At 46.9% G+C, this 6,694-nt stretch overlaps 1 protein-coding gene across 2 annotated transcripts in view; it reads left to right on the top strand.

Annotated features, from left to right (window-relative positions):
• Window positions 1–2,242: 2,242 nt before the first annotated feature.
• Window positions 2,243–6,694, top strand: part of RAB27A (RAB27A, member RAS oncogene family) — a 30,116-nt gene continuing 25,664 nt past the window's right edge. Inside the window, exon 1 of one of the 2 annotated variants that reach the window (XM_059482558.1) lies at window positions 2,243–2,363. The gene's annotated coding sequence lies outside the window, so the exon portion shown is untranslated. The remainder of the gene's footprint in view (window positions 2,364–6,694) is intronic. The other variant, XM_059482557.1, reaches the window with a different exon arrangement.

Genomic DNA, 6,694 nt, shown 5'->3' with positions numbered 1-6,694 from the left:
CGCCTTCCCGCGGGGGCATGCGCGGCCGCGGGAGGCGGGACAGCGCCGGTACTTCCGTCCGGTGCCGGCAGCCAGCGGGAAGCCGGGGCTCTGCCGTGTCCCGCGGTCAGGTGAGGGCGCCGGGGCTGCGGGCCGACGCCGACCCGGGGCCGCGCCGCAGTGCGCGCCCTCCCGCCCCACGCGTGTCCGTGAGCGCGGCAGCAGCGCCTGCCGGCATGAGGGGGCGGCTGCCGCTGCAGCACGTGGCCGTGGCCGTGGCGCTCGGCGTGGCCAGCGGGCTCTACATCTACGGGCCGCTCTTCCAGCCGCCCGCGGCCCCACACGGCCCCGCCGCGTCGCCGCCGGACGTCGCGCCTGACAAGAGGCCCTGAGGGAGGCGTGCGGCGCCGTTCCCGGGCACCGCTTCGCAGCCCGGCCCTCGCACGCCCCGTCCGTCGGGGCCAATGGAGCCGCTGGGAGCCGGCGCGACCGTCACCTGCCGGGGCCGTCACCTGCCGGGGCCGTCACCTGCCGGGGCCGTCACCTGCCGGGGCCGTCCCGCCCGAGCCTCCTCCGCAGCCCGGCCCCGCGCTGGAGCCGCCCGCCTGCTGCAGCTGCGTGCCTGCGTCTTTCGTACCAGACTCCGGGACGTCAGTGAATCATGGATGACATGCTGAATGTCTGAAGGGCAGTTTCTCCTCTAAATTTAAATGACATCAGGAAACTTGAAAAAGAAAGCTGCTGCTGTGTCGTTATGCTTCATGGGTTTTGTTGGATTGCCTCTGATCTGATCCTCCAAGTGATAAATACCATTTTTCTCTGCTTCTCATGGTGTCAGTTCTTAATACGTCAGCTCAGTTGGGAAAGCAGTTGTGCACATGGCTGAGAAGGAAACTGCACCCAACATTGGTAGCTTATAATCAGACCGGCCATATGTACATAAACACACGTACCACATGTGCTTATACACAGATGTCAGTCCTGACAGAGTGAGGCTACAGTAGATATTGAACACATAAATCTGCCGGGAAAATGGGTTGTCCTTAAGAAGAGCCTCAGTGTGTAGCTCAGGAAGGAAGCATGGCCCTTGGAGTAGGTGTGGATTAGTTTGACAGAATAGAATCTGAGACTTGGGGAAACAAAATCAGTAGATACTTCAATACTTCAGTAAATCTAAAAAGAAACCAAACCCAGGAGATCTTGGGACAAACTTATGCCAGGTTTTGGTTTTAACACAATCTTGTTTGGACAGAATGAGGAAAGAAATGTTTGTGTGTCTATATTTTAAGCCAGGAACAATGTTGTAGGGGGAGGTACTGGTATAGAAGCTGAAATGGGAGGATAGCAGTAGAAGATGGGCTGGGAGATGCAGTTGAGTGCAGCAATTTCAGTTTGGACATGACATTACACGGCAGTGGCTTTAAACTGAAAGAGGGCAGGTTTATATTAGATACTGGGAAGAATTTTTTTACAGTGGGAATGGTGAGTCACTGGCACAGGTTGCCCAGAGAAGCTGTGGCTGCCCATCCCTGGAAGTGTCCAAGTCCAGGCTGGATGGGGTTTTGAGCGGCCTGGTCTAATGCAAGATTGTCCCTGCAGGGGGTTAGAACCAGATGGTCTTTAAGGCCCCTTCCAACCCAAACCATTCCCTGATTCTATAAGGAAATGCTACATATTGCCACAAAAGTTCAGTGCCATCACTGAATTACTGCAGTGACTCTGGCAGCTTCCTTTACAGTACCACTAAGTATTGAAAAGGTTATTTTGAAGAGGTGTAGCTCAGGTCTAGAAGGCACTTCCTTTGTAAATATAATGACTGGAATTGTCCATAAAGATGGCAGTTGAATTTGAAAAGCCTCAAGAAACGGTGTCTGAAGGGATGCAGGTGGAAGGGTTATTGATGCAACTGAGCTTAAGATTTGCTGAATTCTTGAGACTGCCAGGTTTAAAGCACTGAGAGTCAAGAGCACTCTTCCCTCGCGGGGGAAGGCAGGCAGCCGGCAGGCGGCAGGAAGAGCTCATTAAACCACAGTGGTGTGCATTAACCAGGCACCGCGGATTTTCGCTGCAAAACCTGTTTTGCCTCTCATGAATTCTTACCAGCCGCGCGAGATCTTTCAGGGAGGTGAGGAGAGAAGGGCTGAGGAGCCAGCCCGGCTAACGCCGCTGAGCGCCGCGCGGTGCTGCCCGAGGGCCGCGCTCAGCCCGCCCAGGTGGCCGCGGCGGGGCCGGGACACGCCGGGGCGGTGCCGCCCGGCCCGCCCCCACCTCGGGCTGTACGGGAAGTGATGTTGCCTTGACGGAAAAGACACGGTCGGAGCCCAAAAAAAGGCAGGTGCGGCGTGACGCGGCTGCGGGAGCTCCGGCTGCCGGGAGGCGAGCAGGTAGGGCGGCAGGGAAGGCGAACGGGGCAGCGAGCAGGGACGGCTCGGCTGGCAGAGGGCTTGGTCAGAGCCCCGGGACGGTGTTTCGGGCGGGGAACTGCGTGCCGGAGCCCCACGGCTCCGGAACAGCGACCCGGGCTTTGACAAAGGGGCCTCGCCGCGGAGATAAGAGCGAGCTGTCCTTAGCCTCGGCCTTGGGCCGCCCCTCAGGTGCTTCCCCTCACGGCGGCTGCCGGGAGCGCCGCACACAGCCCCGCTCGGGCCTTCCTTCCCGCGCTGCTGCTGCTGCTGTTGCGGGAGCTCCCACCCTCTACACCTGCCTTTCTTCTGCAGAGGAGAGTGCACTGCATGTCTGGTTTAATTTTTTAAAAAGGCTTTAAAAAGTGGTCAGTCGTTGTGAGAGCACTATGATAATGTTACATCTGCCTAGCCGGGACTCAGATATTATGCGTGACTATCAACAGACCTGTTGCTGCTTTCTGAGCACTGTGTGTTTGTGTAAGGGAGGCTTCGTGCCGAGAAGGCCCTTCAGCCTGATTTGTAATGCTTGGGCTGAATTTACACTTTGGTGATCTTGGATCTAAAGAAAACTAAGTCCATTAGAAACACCTTTTGATTTTCCTAACTCTGTCAGTAACTAGAGTATGTTAATATATAAGTGGTTTTTTTGATGGTGCTAGCAAAGTATAAAGGACATGCTTAGAACTGTTGAAACTACTCAATTTTTATGTCTTAGACATGTATCATGAATTTTTTGACCTTTTTGACTGTATGATTCTTCTAACACTTCCCTCATACATGGTGCTTAGGAGGTTTTCATCAGGATAACATATACATGTTTGGAGTTAGTTAGCAAGGTGGTCTGTTGCTGCACTTACAGGTTTTTCTTTAAAACTCTCCAAAATCTATACTACCCTTTCTTGGAAACTTAAATCTGACATAGACGTCTCAGCCCTTCTTTCTTGTCACAGACTTTTACTAATTTTGTGAGTGTTCCAAGTATTTTCCAGCCAGGGAATAGCATATACTGCAATATGCATTTCAAATGTTGATAGGTAAATGTAGGAATGATGTTTGTAATGCTAAATGAATGTCTCAAAAGCCTGGTTAAAAAGATGGAAAAAAGAACAGCATGTTCCTGTGTTTCTCGTTCAGGGTTCTGATTTTACATCTACTTAATCTCTTGCACAAAGGAGTTTCGGAGAGAGGGTGTGCTACAACTTACACTGGTTTAATTTCACAGTTAACAAAATTTCCCATGAGCAACCAGATGTCTAAAACCAGACTGTAAGTTTGTTTTATCACTCTTGTTAAACTTGGGAACACATTAATTTATCACTCGATTACACATTTCCTTTTCTTTCAAAGAGAAGATAAGGTGAGATAAAAGAATTCTTAAGTAGCATTTACAGAAACAAATATTGCATGCAGTAACCCCTGTGTGCCTTTGAATTCTTGGTCGTGCTGTTCCTGCCCGGGGTCTCCCGTGCTGGTAAATGACCAGAGAGGTCTCAGTTTCCAGCATAACCCCGCACTTGCAGATCTACATCATTAACAAGATAAGTCTGTCACAGTCAACAGAGATGGTTAGAATTTAATTTAATCTGAAGAAACAGGCAAAATTGGCACTAGAGGTGGAATATAAAGAATGAGAACTCGGTTTCCCTGTTGATATCTCAGCAAGTAATTAAGTTGCATTTATAAATAATTAATCAAATTTATCAAATATTCCCATCTGCATTAAAGCTGCATTATTGTGCTCTGCACATGTGGTGGATCCTGCAGAGGGTTATTTAGATACTTACAGGTGAACTTTTCCTGGGCTGGGTGTACACAGTGCTCTGGAACTTGCTTTTGCTCCTGTTGCTTTGTAGACACCACTCAGTGCTGCAGATACAATCTTTGAGTTTACAGCACTGGCTTCAAACATGCCTAAAAAGTTGTTTAAGTACAGCATGGATAGATAAATTCTAACCTGTAAGGCAGCTTTTTTAGCAGAAACACTTTTTTTTTTGTCCTATTTATACAAATATATTCCCAATCAATCTCTCTGGATATAGCATCTGGGTATGAGGTTTCTTTTCCTCATTTCTTTTTTTCTCTTCTAAGTCAGAACTGCATCCCTGTCAGGAGGCAGGACTAACTTGAACCATGTTAAATCAGCTGAGATCACTTAATGATTGAATGATCCTTTTATCTCCAGTGGAGCTTTGTGAATAAGTCCTAGCCCTGACTTTCTTTTCTGGAACACCCTTACATTGTTGTATTTTCATACATAAAGCATCAGAATGTACTTTTGATTTATAGTAATAAGTAGTCTCAGTGCCTGTGATTTATTTTCCAATCTAATAAGCCTTATGGCATGTAGATTAAAATATGACATATAACAACCAGCATACTTTTTTCCTGTGGTGTTGGTGTGGCTTCAAAGGGCTGGAGATGCTTTGGGGGTGCGTGACAGTTTTGCATATCCTGGGTGGTGGAATTCTTTTCACATACTGGCACATTTCAGCACTCTGGAGCTGACCTAACAAGTTCTTCAGTGTTTTAGTCTACAGGAGGAAAAAAAAAAAAAAACAAACAGGCAAATGTCCTTGTTTCTATGGCTCTGAGGATAACATCAAAGTGTAAACCAGTGCAGTGATATTTTCCTGAGTTTGAAAACCCATTTCTCATAGCTGTTTTCTTTCTCTGTGTCTGATGCTTTTGCTGATGAGAAATGGGTAAGAATAAAGCATGTCAGAAAAAGGCACTTGTGGAAAACAACATGAAGACTGCTAGTAAGGTAGCAAAGAGGCAGGAAGCAGCAGTGAAGATACAAACTCAGCAGGAGTGGAGCTTTTCTAGAAATCTATGATTTGCAATGGACAAAAGAAGTTGGTTAATATGTAATCAGTGTTTTAAAAGTCAAGTTTGTGGGCACTTGCAAAAAGTATTTTGAAAATAACTCTACACTTCTGCAGTAATTCTTTGTGTAAATGTGATGTGTGAATGAAAGGACTGTAAGGAGCATGCCTTGCTGAAATATTTTATGTGCAAATGGAACACTGGATGGGTACAAGGACACTGCTACACAAATCAGGTAGCTGAGCCCAAATTAAGTTTGGAGATTGTGACTGCAGTTTTGCAGCTGTGTACTGCTATTGGTTTAAAAGGTGATAACAGGATAAAGGAATAAATAGCAAAGTAGATAAAAACTGACTCTTCAGTAATACTTTCAGGTAAGGAGAGCTCCATGGGTAGAAGAAATGCCTTTTATTAGGGCAGTTTTAGTTGGAAAGGATAGGCTTTCAGATATGTAAGCTTCTTTCATGTTTGAATTAGAAACAGCAGAATGTAAAATTGAAAACAATGGATGCACAATTTTTATAATACTTTTATTAAGCTGATGTCATTAGAAGGTGGTGAAGGTTCTCTGGAGAAGTGCTGTTGCCCAAAGTCAGCCCAGTCTCACTCTTAAAGCCTGGCTCATTATTTTCATAACTGTGGGATGTTTCATTGGGTTCCCTTATCACCCAAAGACTGTAAGGAAAATGGTTGCTCTGTGAACTGAAAGGAGGACAACAATTAGTTCCAGTAATATCCTTGGGGAAAAGGAATATTTGAACTAGACTGAAGGCTGCTAGTGGTGATAAGGACTAATAAAGTATGTGTGGTGGGTAGGGGGGAAAGAAAACTTCATTCATTTTTGTGAATTAAAATGCAAGTTTTCTGGTTTTCTCCTGTCTCCAGCAGTCTTGCTAGTATGGTATTTTATGTTGGTAGTTGCTGAGGGAAATGACCTTTCTCCTGGAGATCCCTGCTGATAATTGTGTGGCTGTCATGGAGCGTGGTGCATTCTGAGCCTTTCAGGGTAGCGCTCAAGGCTCACAGCTGTGGGTCTGCTTGTGCTGTGCAATGGTTTCATGCAGGGTTTGCATGAGATGATTTGCTGCTACAGGTCTTGCCAGTGGCTGGTGCTTTCCTTGTCTGCTTGGAAACCCAGATAACATTCAGAATGCAGGTTATAGCAAAAACATGGATAATTTGGGTCTTTTTATGGTGATTTTTTTTTTCAATTGTGAAGGCTAATCATAATTCCTCCTCCCCCACCCCCACTTGTTTTGTTTTAACCAAATTTCATGCATGACTGAATGTGACCCAAAATACAGGTATCAGGGCAGTCCTAGCCCTGCTGGTGTTATCCATTTCCAACAGATTTTCTCATGCAGCACTTTCAGATCCTGTACACATAACTGCACATGCTCCACTGACTTTCTCCTCTAACACTGATTCAGCTTGACAGGTCTTTTCTGTCGGGGCATGAACTGTCTGACTAATACTTAATTTTT

This window comes from Ammospiza nelsoni, chromosome 14, assembly GCF_027579445.1.
Source record: "Ammospiza nelsoni isolate bAmmNel1 chromosome 14, bAmmNel1.pri, whole genome shotgun sequence".
NCBI classification, from domain to species: Eukaryota; Metazoa; Chordata; class Aves; order Passeriformes; family Passerellidae; genus Ammospiza; species Ammospiza nelsoni.
The sequence above is the reverse complement of the archived record's forward strand: the minus strand, read 5'-3'. Positions and strand labels throughout refer to the sequence as shown.